Here is an 18,642-nt window from a genome sequence, read left to right on the forward strand (position 1 = left end):
ACAAGCGTCACAGAGTAGGAAATCCTTTGAGGGAGTCGACGGACGCATGAAGCCTGAGTGACGCGAGTTACTACAGTGTACATTCGGACATAGACTCGGACTCAGAGGTAAAAATGTGCACAAGGAAAGACCTGGAAGAGGTAGCAAGCCAGATGGTTGAAAAATTTAAGGAACAGCTTTTGATCGACCTGAAGGATGAATTCACCAAGATTGTCGACAGTAAATTTAACGATCTGAAAACAGAAATTGCAGAAATACGCAAAGAAAACCAACACTTAAAAGAGTGTATCGCGTCCGCCAACGAGGCAAGAGACGAACTCGAGCAATATGGTCGTCGTTCTATGTTGGAGATTCATGGTATTCAAGGGGATACGGGCGACCATCATGAGAACGTCACTGCCAAAATCATGAATCGAGCCAAAAAGTTGAATCTTAATCTGACACCTGCCGACATTGACAAAGCCCACAGACTAGACCGATTCCGCACTAATTCTACTCGGAAAGACATAGTTAAATTCACCAATTCAAAAGCGAGAGAAACAATGTACAACGCAAGAAAATCCCTTGGTGATCGTATATTTGTCCATGACTCTCTGACAAAGTTTAGGCAGAAATTAGCATATGAGGCCCTGAAGTTAAAACGCGAAGGATCCCTCATAAATACATGGGTCTCCGGAGGCGTCGTATATGGCATCATGACTGTAGCCGGTGTGGATAAGAAAATACAGATTAGAAATATGAACGCTTTGAAGGCTGTGCATGATGGTCAACTTCCCGTGTACTCGGACCCGACCTTCCCGTGAGTCCAGCCGCCACCTCTGTCTGAACTGTCTCACAAACTCTTTCATCCATTATGTGTGCTGTTTCCTTATGGTGACATTGATGATATTTTACCCATTGATAGGTGAATTGAATTCGTATGTACATATTTGACACGTACTATATGGCAAATATCCTACCTTTAACCTGTATTCCTGTTGAAAGATAGACTTAGTGTGGATTGCTGCAAATGTATTCTTTAAAAAAATTATCTCGCAAACAGACGAAGAAAAAGCAAACGCACTAAATAACTACTTTTCATCTATATCTAATGTAAATGACTCGAGTAGTACATTACCTCGTTCTAATTTAAAAACAAATTATTGTTTAAATGAACTTACCATTAACGAACAGGAAGTCATTGACATTTTAGAAAACCTTGACGTAAACAAATCAACTCGTCCAGATCAAATAAGTCAAAGAATGTTAAAAGAAACGTCAAAAACGCTGTGCTTTCCCCTCTGTATGCTCTTCAATCGTTCGATAAATACTTGGGTTTATCCAGAAATTTGGAAACTTGCACATGTAATGCCGTTATTCAAAAAGGGCAATAAAGGAGAGCCTGTCAATTATAGACCTATATCACTTATAAGTTGTGTCGGAAAAGTCATGGAACGAATAATTTTTAAACACGTTTATAATTTCTTGCATTTTAACAGTCTTATTTACTCCAAACAGTCTGTTTTTTACCAGGTCACTCGACAGTTTATCAACTAATCGATATATACAATCAAATATGTACATCATTTGACAAAAAAGAATCTACATGTATTGTATTTTGCGACATTTCTAAGGCTTTTGATAGAGTCCGGTACAGAGGACTTTTGTTTAAACTCAAAGAAAATGGAATCGGCGGGAAAATTCTCGTTTGGTTAGAACAATACATAACAAACCGTAAGCAAAAGGTCTTTATCAACAATTCTTTTTCTGACGCCAAAATATTACACGGCGGGGTCCCTCAGGGTTCGGTGTTATGCCCTTTATTATTTTTGGTATATGTAAACGATATAGCGGAGTCACTCAATAGCGTTACCAGACTCTTTGCTGATGATAGCTCTTTAGCAGTATCAAGTAAAGATACCCAGTTAATTCAAGAGACATTAAATCATGATCTTGATATTATTCTTCAATGGTCTAAACAATGGCTTGTTAACTTTAATCCATTAAACACCGAAGTAATGTTCTTTTCATTTTGTCAGAGAAACTTAAGTTTTTAAGTCAATCATTGAAAACCTGGTTTTGTCATACTGTGGCGTTTCTTGTTTAGCTATTTAAGCCTACATGTATAAGTATGCAGTCATGTGTATTGTTAGCTATTAACTCTGTTTCATTTGTGGAACAAGCACATTTTTAAACTTTTCAGTTTTGGAAGCCAAAAAAACACTAGGCATTGTCATAGTCTTTGTTGTCTTGCAAAAACTTTCATCTTGAACAAAACTTAAAACCCATCCTGGATATTTAATTTAAACTTCGTGAACAATTTGCACATGTATAACAAGACTCATAACTATGTTTTAATGACTGTTGAGTAATCCCCTTGTTTAACTGAAAAAATGTTAACAGATATATGTTGGCGTTCGTTTCTTTGCAGTCGTGCTTCTGTTTTATTATATTTTAGTAAATATACTATGTACACATGTTCTGCTAAATATGATGATATATTTCTTAACTTGCAATCCATATTGAGAAAATGCTACACGAAATTTATTGCCTAAGTATAACTCTAGCTATCAGTACTTTAATATCAGTTAATTAGGTAATGTTGATCATGTGAACGGGGCATGTAATTCTGCAGTCTACAATGTATCTAGAACTCGTATAGGGTAACTCATGTATGTACATTTATCTTTTGATTTAGTTTTACGTTGAAACTTGTATTAAATAATACAGCAAAAAAAAACATTATCTTACTACGTCATTGTTTAGCTCCCTCACACAGGATATATCGTGACTTCATTTTATTGTCCTCTCAGTGCTTCAAACATTATACTCAGAAATGGAGAAGTCCTTGGGTGATAACATGACCTAATAAAGTCCACTACGTTTATTAAAATCCACACAAAAGTATGATTATCTTATGAAGAGAAAAACAACTATTTCCCCAACTATTTATTAATATGCCCCCCTTAGAGGAGGGGGTATATTGCTTCGCATATGTGGGTAGGTCCGTTGGTTGGTCCTTAGGTAGTCCAAAGCTTGTCTTAGTGATTACTCGACAATTCCTCAAAGAATGGTCATCAAACTTGACATGAAGGTAGAAGGAGACCAGTTGATGACTGCTATGAATTTTAAGGTCAGAGGTCAAGGTCATAACTCTTATTCATCATTAAAATTTACATCGTATTTATTTATTCCCTGCTGCTAAGAGGATACATTTTATCTGCAAATAACAGTCATCATCTGAAAATGATTAAAAACTACCTACTATCCTCACACTTTGAATGGTCATAATATTTTTTTGAGGCAAGCAAATTGGGGAGTACAGTCATGTAATTGGGATTTTAATAATTTCTAGTCCGAAGTGGTGCATTTTGAACGTATTATATAACCTTTTTCTCCAATATAAACATACAAAGTCCCCCCCCCCCATCCGCTAACGTTGATGAACAGTTGATACAGGCTTATTCATCACAGCAGCGGTCTATTCAATTGCTGTTGTATAGTGCAATGACCGTGATAGAGAGCTATACATGTAGCTTCGTCATATCATCATGATTAAGAAAACAATTATTCTTAATTCTTAGACAATCATCAACTTTAACAATGATTTATAACTATACTACATCAATACCAAGTAATCATCAATGTTTACATAAAGTTATCTGGGTTTAAAGATAGAGTTATCTGGGTTTAAAGCCAGTGTATTTTACAGTAGCTATTTATAATACAGTGGCTAAGATCGCTGGTCTATTTATAGCCGGAAAGAGTAAGTAAAGTCTAGATATTCTGTCTATTTCTAGTACTGTTTAAAATTTAATGTAGTACAAATTTATATGGTATAAAAGATAAATACGCAATCCATTGATAAAACCGAAGGATACTTGTAAATATTCTCTGGTATATTTACTATGCTGATCAAGCAGCCTCTAAATCAATATTCAGTACAAGGCAGGTAGTCAAACTTGGTATTGTGAGAGGAGTATATAGCCCAGGGCAAACCCTGCTCAAGCATACTTACCTGGTACAAGGGATACCGTGATCATGAAGGCGGTTCCCCCAGGAAGAGGCCCTCCCATTGCACTTCGGTTGGGCTGACGCCTGCGATAGCCACAAATGTTGGTTACTCGGGTACGTAATTTATTGGTGTGGGGACTGCGTTCGCGCTGTCCCTGAATAAACAAACAATAGCACATCTCTTGGTATATGGACCACGAGAGTATTCATACAGTCTCCTTAGTACATAGTAACCACTTAAAATTGTAAATTTAATAATTATAGAGTACTAATATTTATTTTTAATGAAAAGATAATTTTAATATATATGTAAGTATTTTCATTACACATTACTATAAGCACAGCTCAGTATAGTCAAGAAATGGAAAAATGAAGATGTGAATATTGTCAACTTGTGAAAGTTATAAGGTATTCTCTATACTTATATTAGAATTGTCTGGAATATTTCAACAACAAATGATTTAAATGCCACCTATGATACTTAATCTAGCATGGATATCAATTCAACAAAATTACTTGTTATAGATCATACTTTTCCGGTCAAAAAGAAATGGCGGTTTTTTTGTGCAATGCTGAAAAAATGTGAAGAAATCAAAGGACTACAGTAGCCGGTTGCAGAAATATTGGTATTTTTGTAATGTAGTACATCCACAAGTAATCATTTAATCGCTAAGGGGACTTTTGTGACTAATTAATTCGTGCAATCATTTTTGCGTAAGGCAAACATTAAAATTACCCCTCCCACTAGCTGATGAAGTGACCAAATGCCCGCGAAAGGACATAGGCGAAAGAGAAATAGATCATCCCCAAATCAAAAACCCCTAAATTTACACGTCTACAAGCGTCACTGAGTAGGAAATCCTTTGAGGGAGTCGACGGACGCATGAAGCCTGAGTGACGCGAGTTACTACAGTGTAGATTCGGACATAGACTCGGACTCAGAGGTAAAAATGTGCACAAGGAAAGACCTGGAAGAGGTAGCAAGCCAGATGGTTGAAAAATTTAAGGAACAGCTTTTGATCGACCTGAAGGATGAATTCACCAAGATTGTCGACAGTAAATTTAACGATCTGAAAACAGAAATTGCAGAAATACGCAAAGAAAACCAACACTTAAAAGAGTGTATCGCGTCCGCCAACGAGGCAAGAGACGAACTCGAGCAATATGGTCGTCGTTCTATGTTGGAGATTCATGGTATTCAAGGGGATACGGGCGACCATCATGAGAACGTCACTGCCAAAATCATGAATCGAGCCAAAAAGTTGAATCTTAATCTGACACCTGCCGACATTGACAAAGCCCACAGACTAGGCCGATTCCGCACTAATTCTACTCGGAAAGACATAGTTAAATTCACCAATTCAAAAGCGAGAGAAACAATGTACAACGCAAGAAAATCCCTTGGTGATCGTATATTTGTCCATGACTCTCTGACAAAGTTTAGGCAGAAATTAGCATATGAGGCCCTGAAGTTAAAACGCGAAGGATCCCTCATAAATACATGGGTCTCCGGAGGCGTCGTATATGGCATCATGACTGTAGCCGGTGTGGATAAGAAAATACAGATTAGAAATATGAACGCTTTGAAGGCTGTGCATGATGGTCAACTTCCCGTGTACTCGGACCCGACCTTCCCGTGAGTCCAGCCGCCACCTCTGTCTGAACTGTCTCACAAACTCTTTCATCCATTATGTGTGCTGTTTCCTTATGGTGACATTGATGATATTTTACCCATTGATAGGTGAATTGAATTCGTATGTACATATTTGACACGTACTATATGGCAAATATCCTACCTTTAACCTGTATTCCTGTTGAAAGATAGACTTAGTGTGGATTGCTGCAAATGTATTCTTTAAAAAATTTATCTCGCAAACAGACGAAGAAAAAGCAAACGCACTAAATAACTACTTTTCATCTATATCTAATGTAAATGACTCGAGTAGTACATTACCTCGTTCTAATTTAAAAACAAATTATTGTTTAAATGAACTTACCATTAACGAACAGGAAGTCATTGACATTTTAGAAAACCTTGACGTAAACAAATCAACTCGTCCAGATCAAATAAGTCAAAGAATGTTAAAAGAAACGTCAAAAACGCTGTGCTTTCCCCTCTGTATGCTCTTCAATCGTTCGATAAATACTTGGGTTTATCCAGAAATTTGGAAACTTGCACATGTAATGCCGTTATTCAAAAAGGGCAATAAAGGAGAGCCTGTCAATTATAGACCTATATCACTTATAAGTTGTGTCGGAAAAGTCATGGAACGAATAATTTTTAAACACGTTTATAATTTCTTGCATTTTAACAGTCTTATTTACTCCAAACAGTCTGTTTTTTACCAGGTCACTCGACAGTTTATCAACTAATCGATATATACAATCAAATATGTACATCATTTGACAAAAAAGAATCTACATGTATTGTATTTTGCGACATTTCTAAGGCTTTTGATAGAGTCCGGTACAGAGGACTTTTGTTTAAACTCAAAGAAAATGGAATCGGCGGGAAAATTCTCGTTTGGTTAGAACAATACATAACAAACCGTAAGCAAAAGGTCTTTATCAACAATTCTTTTTCTGACGCCAAAATATTACACGGCGGGGTCCCTCAGGGTTCGGTGTTATGCCCTTTATTATTTTTGGTATATGTAAACGATATAGCGGAGTCACTAAATAGCGTTACCAGACTCTTTGCTGATGATAGCTCTTTAGCAGTATCAAGTAAAGATACCCAGTTAATTCAAGAGACATTAAATCATGATCTTGATATTATTCTTCAATGGTCTAAACAATGGCTTGTTAACTTTAATCCATTAAACACCGAAGTAATGTTCTTTTCATTTTGTCAGAGAAACTTAAGTTTTTAAGTCAATCATTGAAAACCTGGTTTTGTCATACTGTGGCGTTTCTTGTTTAGCTATTTAAGCCTACATGTATAAGTATGCAGTCATGTGTATTGTTAGCTATTAACTCTGTTTCATTTGTGGAACAAGCACATTTTTAAACTTTTCAGTTTTGGAAGCCAAAAAAACACTAGGCATTGTCATAGTCTTTGTTGTCTTGCAAAAACTTTCATCTTGAACAAAACTTAAAACCCATCCTGGATATTTAATTTAAACTTCGTGAACAATTTGCACATGTATAACAAGACTCATAACTATGTTTTAATGACTGTTGAGTAATCCCCTTGTTTAACTGAAAAAATGTTAACAGATATATGTTGGCGTTCGTTTCTTTGCAGTCGTGCTTCTGTTTTATTATATTTTAGTAAATATACTATGTACACATGTTCTGCTAAATATGATGATATATTTCTTAACTTGCAATCCATATTGAGAAAATGCTACACGAAATTTATTGCCTAAGTATAACTCTAGCTATCAGTACTTTAATATCAGTTAATTAGGTAATGTTGATCATGTGAACGGGGCATGTAATTCTGCAGTCTACAATGTATCTAGAACTCGTATAGGGTAACTCATGTATGTACATTTATCTTTTGATTTAGTTTTACGTTGAAACTTGTATTAAATAATACAGCAAAAAAAAACATTATCTTACTACGTCATTGTTTAGCTCCCTCACACAGGATATGTCGTGACTTCATTTTATTGTCCTCTCAGTGCTTCAAACATTATACTCAGAAATGGAGAAGTCCTTGGGTGATAACATGACCTAATAAAGTCCACTACGTTTATTAAAATCCACACAAAAGTATGATTATCTTATGAAGAGAAAAACAACTATTTCCCCAACTATTTATTAATATGCCCCCCTTAGAGGAGGGGGTATATTGCTTCGCATATGTGGGTAGGTCCGTCGGTTGGTCCTTAGGTAGTCCAAAGCTTGTCTTAGTGATTACTCGACAATTCCTCAAAGAATGGTCATCAAACTTGACATGAAGGTAGAAGGAGACCAGTTGATGACTGCTATGGATTTTAAGGTCAGAGGTCAAGGTCATAACTCTTATTCATCATTAAAATTTACATCGTATTTATTTATTCCCTGCTGCTAAGAGGATACATTTTATCTGCAAATAACAGTCATCATCTGAAAATGATTAAAAACTACCTACTATCCTCACACTTTGAATGGTCATAATATTTTTTTGAGGCAAGCAAATTGGGGAGTACAGTCATGTAATTGGGATTTTAATAATTTCTAGTCCGAAGTGGTACATTTTGAACGTAGTATATAACCTTTTTCTCCAATATAAACATACAAAGTCCCCCCCCCCATCCGCTAACGTTGATGAACAGTTGATACAGGCTTATTCATCACAGCAGCGGTCTATTCAATTGCTGTTGTATAGTGCAATGACCGTGATAGAGAGCTATACATGTAGCTTCGTCATATCATCATGATTAAGAAAACAATTATTCTTAATTCTTAGACAATCATCAACTTTAACAATGATTTATAACTATACTACATCAATACCAAGTAATCATCAATGTTTACATAAAGTTATCTGGGTTTAAAGATAGAGTTATCTGGGTTTAAAGCCAGTGTATTTTACAGTAGCTATTTATAATACAGTGGCTAAGATCGCTGGTCTATTTATAGCCGGAAAGAGTAAGTAAAGTCTAGATATTCTGTCTATTTCTAGTACTGTTTAAAATTTAATGTAGTACAAATTTATATGGTATAAAAGATAAATACGCAATCCATTGATAAAACCGAAGGATACTTGTAAATATTCTCTGGTATATTTACTATGCTGATCAAGCAGCCTCTAAATCAATATTCAGTACAAGGCAGGTAGTCAAACTTGGTATTGTGAGAGGAGTATATAGCCCAGGGCAAACCCTGCTCAAGCATACTTACCTGGTACAGGGGATACCGTGATCATGAAGGCGGTTCCCCCAGGAAGAGGCCCTCCCATTGCACTTCGGTTGGGCTGACGCCTGCGATAGCCACAAATGTTGGTTACTCGGGTACGTAATTTATTGGTGTGGGGACTGCGTTCGCGCTGTCCCTGAATAAACAAACAATAGCACATCTCTTGGTATATGGACCACGAGAGTATTCATACAGTCTCCTTAGTACATACATAGTAACCACTTAAAATTGTAAATTTAATAATTATAGAGTACTAATATTTATTTTTAATGAAAAGATAATTTTAATATATATGTAAGTATTTTCATTACACATTACTATAAGCACAGCTCAGTATAGTCAAGAAATGGAAAAATGAAGATGTGAATATTGTCAACTTGTGAAAGTTATAAGGTATTCTCTATACTTATATTAGAATTGTCTGGAATATTTCAACAACAAATGATTTAAATGCCACCTATGATACTTAATCTAGCATGGATATCAATTCAACAAAATTACTTGTTATAGATCATACTTTTCCGGTCAAAAAGAAATGGCGGTTTTTTTGTGCAATGCTGAAAAAATGTGAAGAAATCAAAGGACTACAGTAGCCGGTTGCAGAAATATTGGTATTTTTGTAATGTAGTACATCCACAAGTAATCATTTAATCGCTAAGGGGACTTTTGTGACTAATTAATTCGTGCAATCATTTTTGCGTAAGGCAAACATTAAAATTACCCCTCCCACTAGCTGATGAAGTGACCAAATGCCCGCGAAAGGACATAGGCGAAAGAGAAATAGATCATCCCCAAATCAAAAACCCCTAAATTTACACGTCTACAAGCGTCACAGAGTAGGAAATCCTTTGAGGGAGTCGACGGACGCATGAAGCCTGAGTGACGCGAGTTACTACAGTGTAGATTCGGACATAGACTCGGACTCAGAGGTAAAAATGTGCACAAGGAAAGACCTGGAAGAGGTAGCAAGCCAGATGGTTGAAAAATTTAAGGAACAGCTTTTGATCGACCTGAAGGATGAATTCACCAAGATTGTCGACAGTAAATTTAACGATCTGAAAACAGAAATTGCAGAAATACGCAAAGAAAACCAACACTTAAAAGAGTGTATCGCGTCCGCCAACGAGGCAAGAGACGAACTCGAGCAATATGGTCGTCGTTCTATGTTGGAGATTCATGGTATTCAAGGGGATACGGGCGACCATCATGAGAACGTCACTGCCAAAATCATGAATCGAGCCAAAAAGTTGAATCTTAATCTGACACCTGCCGACATTGACAAAGCCCACAGACTAGGCCGATTCCGCACTAATTCTACTCGGAAAGACATAGTTAAATTCACCAATTCAAAAGCGAGAGAAACAATGTACAACGCAAGAAAATCCCTTGGTGATCGTATATTTGTCCATGACTCTCTGACAAAGTTTAGGCAGAAATTAGCATATGAGGCCCTGAAGTTAAAACGCGAAGGATCCCTCATAAATACATGGGTCTCCGGAGGCGTCGTATATGGCATCATGACTGTAGCCGGTGTGGATAAGAAAATACAGATTAGAAATATGAACGCTTTGAAGGCTGTGCATGATGGTCAACTTCCCGTGTACTCGGACCCGACCTTCCCGTGAGTCCAGCCGCCACCTCTGTCTGAACTGTCTCACAAACTCTTTCATCCATTATGTGTGCTGTTTCCTTATGGTGACATTGATGATATTTTACCCATTGATAGGTGAATTGAATTCGTATGTACATATTTGACACGTACTATATGGCAAATATCCTACCTTTAACCTGTATTCCTGTTGAAAGATAGACTTAGTGTGGATTGCTGCAAATGTATTCTTTAAAAAATTTATCTCGCAAACAGACGAAGAAAAAGCAAACGCACTAAATAACTACTTTTCATCTATATCTAATGTAAATGACTCGAGTAGTACATTACCTCGTTCTAATTTAAAAACAAATTATTGTTTAAATGAACTTACCATTAACGAACAGGAAGTCATTGACATTTTAGAAAACCTTGACGTAAACAAATCAACTCGTCCAGATCAAATAAGTCAAAGAATGTTAAAAGAAACGTCAAAAACGCTGTGCTTTCCCCTCTGTATGCTCTTCAATCGTTCGATAAATACTTGGGTTTATCCAGAAATTTGGAAACTTGCACATGTAATGCCGTTATTCAAAAAGGGCAATAAAGGAGAGCCTGTCAATTATAGACCTATATCACTTATAAGTTGTGTCGGAAAAGTCATGGAACGAATAATTTTTAAACACGTTTATAATTTCTTGCATTTTAACAGTCTTATTTACTCCAAACAGTCTGTTTTTTACCAGGTCACTCGACAGTTTATCAACTAATCGATATATACAATCAAATATGTACATCATTTGACAAAAAAGAATCTACATGTATTGTATTTTGCGACATTTCTAAGGCTTTTGATAGAGTCCGGTACAGAGGACTTTTGTTTAAACTCAAAGAAAATGGAATCGGCGGGAAAATTCTCGTTTGGTTAGAACAATACATAACAAACCGTAAGCAAAAGGTCTTTATCAACAATTCTTTTTCTGACGCCAAAATATTACACGGCGGGGTCCCTCAGGGTTCGGTGTTATGCCCTTTATTATTTTTGGTATATGTAAACGATATAGCGGAGTCACTGTATAGCGTTACCAGACTCTTTGCTGATGATAGCTCTTTAGCAGTATCAAGTAAAGATACCCAGTTAATTCAAGAGACATTAAATCATGATCTTGATATTATTCTTCAATGGTCTAAACAATGGCTTGTTAACTTTAATCCATTAAACACCGAAGTAATGTTCTTTTCATTTTGTCAGAGAAACTTAAGTTTTTAAGTCAATCATTGAAAACCTGGTTTTGTCATACTGTGGCGTTTCTTGTTTAGCTATTTAAGCCTACATGTATAAGTATGCAGTCATGTGTATTGTTAGCTATTAACTCTGTTTCATTTGTGGAACAAGCACATTTTTAAACTTTTCAGTTTTGGAAGCCAAAAAAACACTAGGCATTGTCATAGTCTTTGTTGTCTTGCAAAAACTTTCATCTTGAACAAAACTTAAAACCCATCCTGGATATTTAATTTAAACTTCGTGAACAATTTGCACATGTATAACAAGACTCATAACTATGTTTTAATGACTGTTGAGTAATCCCCTTGTTTAACTGAAAAAATGTTAACAGATATATGTTGGCGTTCGTTTCTTTGCAGTCGTGCTTCTGTTTTATTATATTTTAGTAAATATACTATGTACACATGTTCTGCTAAATATGATGATATATTTCTTAACTTGCAATCCATATTGAGAAAATGCTACACGAAATTTATTGCCTAAGTATAACTCTAGCTATCAGTACTTTAATATCAGTTAATTAGGTAATGTTGATCATGTGAACGGGGCATGTAATTCTGCAGTCTACAATGTATCTAGAACTCGTATAGGGTAACTCATGTATGTACATTTATCTTTTGATTTAGTTTTACGTTGAAACTTGTATTAAATAATACAGCAAAAAAAACCATTATCTTACTACGTCATTGTTTAGCTCCCTCACACAGGATATGTCGTGACTTCATTTTATTGTCCTCTCAGTGCTTCAAACATTATACTCAGAAATGGAGAAGTCCTTGGGTGATAACATGACCTAATGAAGTCCACTACGTTTATTAAAATCCACACAAAAGTATGATTATCTTATGAAGAGAAAAACAACTATTTCCCCAACTATTTATTAATATGCCCCCCTTAGAGGAGGGGGTATATTGCTTCGCATATGTGGGTAGGTCCGTCGGTTGGTCCTTAGGTAGTCCAAAGCTTGTCTTAGTGATTACTCGACAATTCCTCAAAGAATGGTCATCAAACTTGACATGAAGGTAGAAGGAGACCAGTTGATGACTGCTATGGATTTTAAGGTCAGAGGTCAAGGTCATAACTCTTATTCATCATTAAAATTTACATCGTATTTATTTATTCCCTGCTGCTAAGAGGATACATTTTATCTGCAAATAACAGTCATCATCTGAAAATGATTAAAAACTACCTACTATCCTCACACTTTGAATGGTCATAATATTTTTTTGAGGCAAGCAAATTGGGGAGTACAGTCATGTAATTGGGATTTTAATAATTTCTAGTCCGAAGTGGTGCATTTTGAACGTATTATATAACCTTTTTCTCCAATATAAACATACAAAGTCCCCCCCCATCCGCTAACGTTGATGAACAGTTGATACAGGCTTATTCATCACAGCAGCGGTCTTTTCAATTGCTGTTGTATAGTGCAATGACCGTGATAGAGAGCTATACATGTAGCTTCGTCATATCATCATGATTAAGAAAACAATTATTCTTAATTCTTAGACAATCATCAACTTTAACAATGATTTATAACTATACTACATCAATACCAAGTAATCATCAATGTTTACATAAAGTTATCTGGGTTTAAAGATAGAGTTATCTGGGTTTAAAGCCAGTGTATTTTACAGTAGCTATTTATAATACAGTGGCTAAGATCGCTGGTCTATTTATAGCCGGAAAGAGTAAGTAAAGTCTAGATATTCTGTCTATTTCTAGTACTGTTTAAAATTTAATGTAGTACAAATTTATATGGTATAAAAGATAAATACGCAATCCATTGATAAAACCGAAGGATACTTGTAAATATTCTCTGGTATATTTACTATGCTGATCAAGCAGCCTCTAAATCAATATTCAGTACAAGGCAGGTAGTCAAACTTGGTATTGTGAGAGGAGTATATAGCCCAGGGCAAACCCTGCTCAAGCATACTTACCTGGTACAGGGGATACCGTGATCATGAAGGCGGTTCCCCCAGGAAGAGGCCCTCCCATTGCACTTCGGTTGGGCTGACGCCTGCGATAGCCACAAATGTTGGTTACTCGGGTACGTAATTTATTGGTGTGGGGACTGCGTTCGCGCTGTCCCTGAATAAACAAACAATAGCACATCTCTTGGTATATGGACCACGAGAGTATTCATACAGTCTCCTTAGTACATACATAGTAACCACTTAAAATTGTAAATTTAATAATTATAGAGTACTAATATTTATTTTTAATGAAAAGATAATTTTAATATATATGTAAGTATTTTCATTACACATTACTATAAGCACAGCTCAGTATAGTCAAGAAATGGAAAAATGAAGATGTGAATATTGTCAACTTGTGAAAGTTATAAGGTATTCTCTATACTTATATTAGAATTGTCTGGAATATTTCAACAACAAATGATTTAAATGCCACCTATGATACTTAATCTAGCATGGATATCAATTCAACAAAATTACTTGTTATAGATCATACTTTTCCGGTCAAAAAGAAATGGCGGTTTTTTTGTGCAATGCTGAAAAAATGTGAAGAAATCAAAGGACTACAGTAGCCGGTTGCAGAAATATTGGTATTTTTGTAATGTAGTACATCCACAAGTAATCATTTAATCGCTAAGGGGACTTTTGTGACTAATTAATTCGTGCAATCATTTTTGCGTAAGGCAAACATTAAAATTACCCCTCCCACTAGCTGATGAAGTGACCAAATGCCCGCGAAAGGACATAGGCGAAAGAGAAATAGATCATCCCCAAATCAAAAACCCCTAAATTTACACGTCTACAAGCGTCACAGAGTAGGAAATCCTTTGAGGGAGTCGACGGACGCATGAAGCCTGAGTGACGCGAGTTACTACAGTGTAGATTCGGACATAGACTCGGACTCAGAGGTAAAAATGTGCACAAGGAAAGACCTGGAAGAGGTAGCAAGCCAGATGGTTGAAAAATTTAAGGAACAGCTTTTGATCGACCTGAAGGATGAATTCACCAAGATTGTCGACAGTAAATTTAACGATCTGAAAACAGAAATTGCAGAAATACGCAAAGAAAACCAACACTTAAAAGAGTGTATCGCGTCCGCCAACGAGGCAAGAGACGAACTCGAGCAATATGGTCGTCGTTCTATGTTGGAGATTCATGGTATTCAAGGGGATACGGGCGACCATCATGAGAACGTCACTGCCAAAATCATGAATCGAGCCAAAAAGTTGAATCTTAATCTGACACCTGCCGACATTGACAAAGCCCACAGACTAGGCCGATTCCGCACTAATTCTACTCGGAAAGACATAGTTAAATTCACCAATTCAAAAGCGAGAGAAACAATGTACAACGCAAGAAAATCCCTTGGTGATCGTATATTTGTCCATGACTCTCTGACAAAGTTTAGGCAGAAATTAGCATATGAGGCCCTGAAGTTAAAACGCGAAGGATCCCTCATAAATACATGGGTCTCCGGAGGCGTCGTATATGGCATCATGACTGTAGCCGGTGTGGATAAGAAAATACAGATTAGAAATATGAACGCTTTGAAGGCTGTGCATGATGGTCAACTTCCCGTGTACTCGGACCCGACCTTCCCGTGAGTCCAGCCGCCACCTCTGTCTGAACTGTCTCACAAACTCTTTCATCCATTATGTGTGCTGTTTCCTTATGGTGACATTGATGATATTTTACCCATTGATAGGTGAATTGAATTCGTATGTACATATTTGACACGTACTATATGGCAAATATCCTACCTTTAACCTGTATTCCTGTTGAAAGATAGACTTAGTGTGGATTGCTGCAAATGTATTCTTTAAAAAATTTATCTCGCAAACAGACGAAGAAAAAGCAAACGCACTAAATAACTACTTTTCATCTATATCTAATGTAAATGACTCGAGTAGTACATTACCTCGTTCTAATTTAAAAACAAATTATTGTTTAAATGAACTTACCATTAACGAACAGGAAGTCATTGACATTTTAGAAAACCTTGACGTAAACAAATCAACTCGTCCAGATCAAATAAGTCAAAGAATGTTAAAAGAAACGTCAAAAACGCTGTGCTTTCCCCTCTGTATGCTCTTCAATCGTTCGATAAATACTTGGGTTTATCCAGAAATTTGGAAACTTGCACATGTAATGCCGTTATTCAAAAAGGGCAATAAAGGAGAGCCTGTCAATTATAGACCTATATCACTTATAAGTTGTGTCGGAAAAGTCATGGAACGAATAATTTTTAAACACGTTTATAATTTCTTGCATTTTAACAGTCTTATTTACTCCAAACAGTCTGTTTTTTACCAGGTCACTCGACAGTTTATCAACTAATCGATATATACAATCAAATATGTACATCATTTGACAAAAAAGAATCTACATGTATTGTATTTTGCGACATTTCTAAGGCTTTTGATAGAGTCCGGTACAGAGGACTTTTGTTTAAACTCAAAGAAAATGGAATCGGCGGGAAAATTCTCGTTTGGTTAGAACAATACATAACAAACCGTAAGCAAAAGGTCTTTATCAACAATTCTTTTTCTGACGCCAAAATATTACACGGCGGGGTCCCTCAGGGTTCGGTGTTATGCCCTTTATTATTTTTGGTATATGTAAACGATATAGCGGAGTCACTGTATAGCGTTACCAGACTCTTTGCTGATGATAGCTCTTTAGCAGTATCAAGTAAAGATACCCAGTTAATTCAAGAGACATTAAATCATGATCTTGATATTATTCTTCAATGGTCTAAACAATGGCTTGTTAACTTTAATCCATTAAACACCGAAGTAATGTTCTTTTCATTTTGTCAGAGAAACTTAAGTTTTTAAGTCAATCATTGAAAACCTGGTTTTGTCATACTGTGGCGTTTCTTGTTTAGCTATTTAAGCCTACATGTATAAGTATGCAGTCATGTGTATTGTTAGCTATTAACTCTGTTTCATTTGTGGAACAAGCACATTTTTAAACTTTTCAGTTTTGGAAGCCAAAAAAACACTAGGCATTGTCATAGTCTTTGTTGTCTTGCAAAAACTTTCATCTTGAACAAAACTTAAAACCCATCCTGGATATTTAATTTAAACTTCGTGAACAATTTGCACATGTATAACAAGACTCATAACTATGTTTTAATGACTGTTGAGTAATCCCCTTGTTTAACTGAAAAAATGTTAACAGATATATGTTGGCGTTCGTTTCTTTGCAGTCGTGCTTCTGTTTTATTATATTTTAGTAAATATACTATGTACACATGTTCTGCTAAATATGATGATATATTTCTTAACTTGCAATCCATATTGAGAAAATGCTACACGAAATTTATTGCCTAAGTATAACTCTAGCTATCAGTACTTTAATATCAGTTAATTAGGTAATGTTGATCATGTGAACGGGGCATGTAATTCTGCAGTCTACAATGTATCTAGAACTCGTATAGGGTAACTCATGTATGTACATTTATCTTTTGATTTAGTTTTACGTTGAAACTTGTATTAAATAATACAGCAAAAAAAACCATTATCTTACTACGTCATTGTTTAGCTCCCTCACACAGGATATGTCGTGACTTCATTTTATTGTCCTCTCAGTGCTTCAAACATTATACTCAGAAATGGAGAAGTCCTTGGGTGATAACATGACCTAATGAAGTCCACTACGTTTATTAAAATCCACACAAAAGTATGATTATCTTATGAAGAGAAAAACAACTATTTCCCCAACTATTTATTAATATGCCCCCCTTAGAGGAGGGGGTATATTGCTTCGCATATGTGGGTAGGTCCGTCGGTTGGTCCTTAGGTAGTCCAAAGCTTGTCTTAGTGATTACTCGACAATTCCTCAAAGAATGGTCATCAAACTTGACATGAAGGTAGAAGGAGACCAGTTGATGACTGCTATGGATTTTAAGGTCAGAGGTCAAGGTCATAACTCTTATTCATCATTAAAATTTACATCGTATTTATTTATTCCCTGCTGCTAAGAGGATACATTTTATCTGCAAATAACAGTCATCATCTGAAAATGATTAAAAACTACCTACTATCCTCACACTTTGAATGGTCATAATATTTTTTTGAGGCAAGCAAATTGGGGAGTACAGTCATGTAATTGGGATTTTAATAATTTCTAGTCCGAAGTGGTGCATTTTGAACGTATTATATAACCTTTTTCTCCAATATAAACATACAAAGTCCCCCCCCATCCGCTAACGTTGATGAACAGTTGATACAGGCTTATTCATCACAGCAGCGGTCTTTTCAATTGCTGTTGTATAGTGCAATGACCGTGATAGAGAGCTATACATGTAGCTTCGTCATATCATCATGATTAAGAAAACAATTATTCTTAATTCTTAGACAATCATCAACTTTAACAATGATTTATAACTATACTACATCAATACCAAGTAATCATCAATGTTTACATAAAGTTATCTGGGTTTAAAGATAGAGTTATCTGGGTTTAAAGCCAGTGTATTTTACAGTAGCTATTTATAATACAGTGGCTAAGATCGCTGGTCTATTTATAGCCGGAAAGAGTAAGTAAAGTCTAGATATTCTGTCTATTTCTAGTACTGTTTAAAATTTAATGTAGTACAAATTTATATGGTATAAAAGATAAATACGCAATCCATTGATAAAACCGAAGGATACTTGTAAATATTCTCTGGTATATTTACTATGCTGATCAAGCAGCCTCTAAATCAATATTCAGTACAAGGCAGGTAGTCAAACTTGGTATTGTGAGAGGAGTATATAGCCCAGGGCAAACCCTGCTCAAGCATACTTACCTGGTACAGGGGATACCGTGATCATGAAGGCGGTTCCCCCAGGAAGAGGCCCTCCCATTGCACTTCGGTTGGGCTGACGCCTGCGATAGCCACAAATGTTGGTTACTCGGGTACGTAATTTATTGGTGTGGGGACTGCGTTCGCGCTGTCCCTG

The 18,642-nt window shown here is 36.1% G+C and overlaps 4 non-coding genes across 4 annotated transcripts; all 4 read left to right on the top strand.

Annotated features, from left to right (window-relative positions):
* Nucleotides 1-3,989: 3,989 nt before the first annotated feature.
* Nucleotides 3,990-4,151, top strand: LOC128212644 (U1 spliceosomal RNA). Its single transcript, XR_008257563.1, has one exon. It is a non-coding gene; the product is annotated as a U1 spliceosomal RNA (small nuclear RNA).
* Nucleotides 4,152-8,818: 4,667 nt separating this feature from the next.
* LOC128212638 (U1 spliceosomal RNA) lies at nucleotides 8,819-8,980 on the top strand. The gene has a single exon (XR_008257557.1). It is a non-coding gene; the product is annotated as a U1 spliceosomal RNA (small nuclear RNA).
* A 4,669-nt stretch (nucleotides 8,981-13,649) lies between these two features.
* On the top strand, nucleotides 13,650-13,811 carry LOC128212639 (U1 spliceosomal RNA). Its single transcript, XR_008257558.1, has one exon. It is a non-coding gene; the product is annotated as a U1 spliceosomal RNA (small nuclear RNA).
* A 4,669-nt stretch (nucleotides 13,812-18,480) lies between these two features.
* LOC128212640 (U1 spliceosomal RNA) lies at nucleotides 18,481-18,642 on the top strand. Its single transcript, XR_008257559.1, has one exon. It is a non-coding gene; the product is annotated as a U1 spliceosomal RNA (small nuclear RNA).

This window comes from Mya arenaria, chromosome 12 (assembly GCF_026914265.1).
Source record: "Mya arenaria isolate MELC-2E11 chromosome 12, ASM2691426v1".
NCBI classification, from domain to species: Eukaryota; Metazoa; Mollusca; class Bivalvia; order Myida; family Myidae; genus Mya; species Mya arenaria.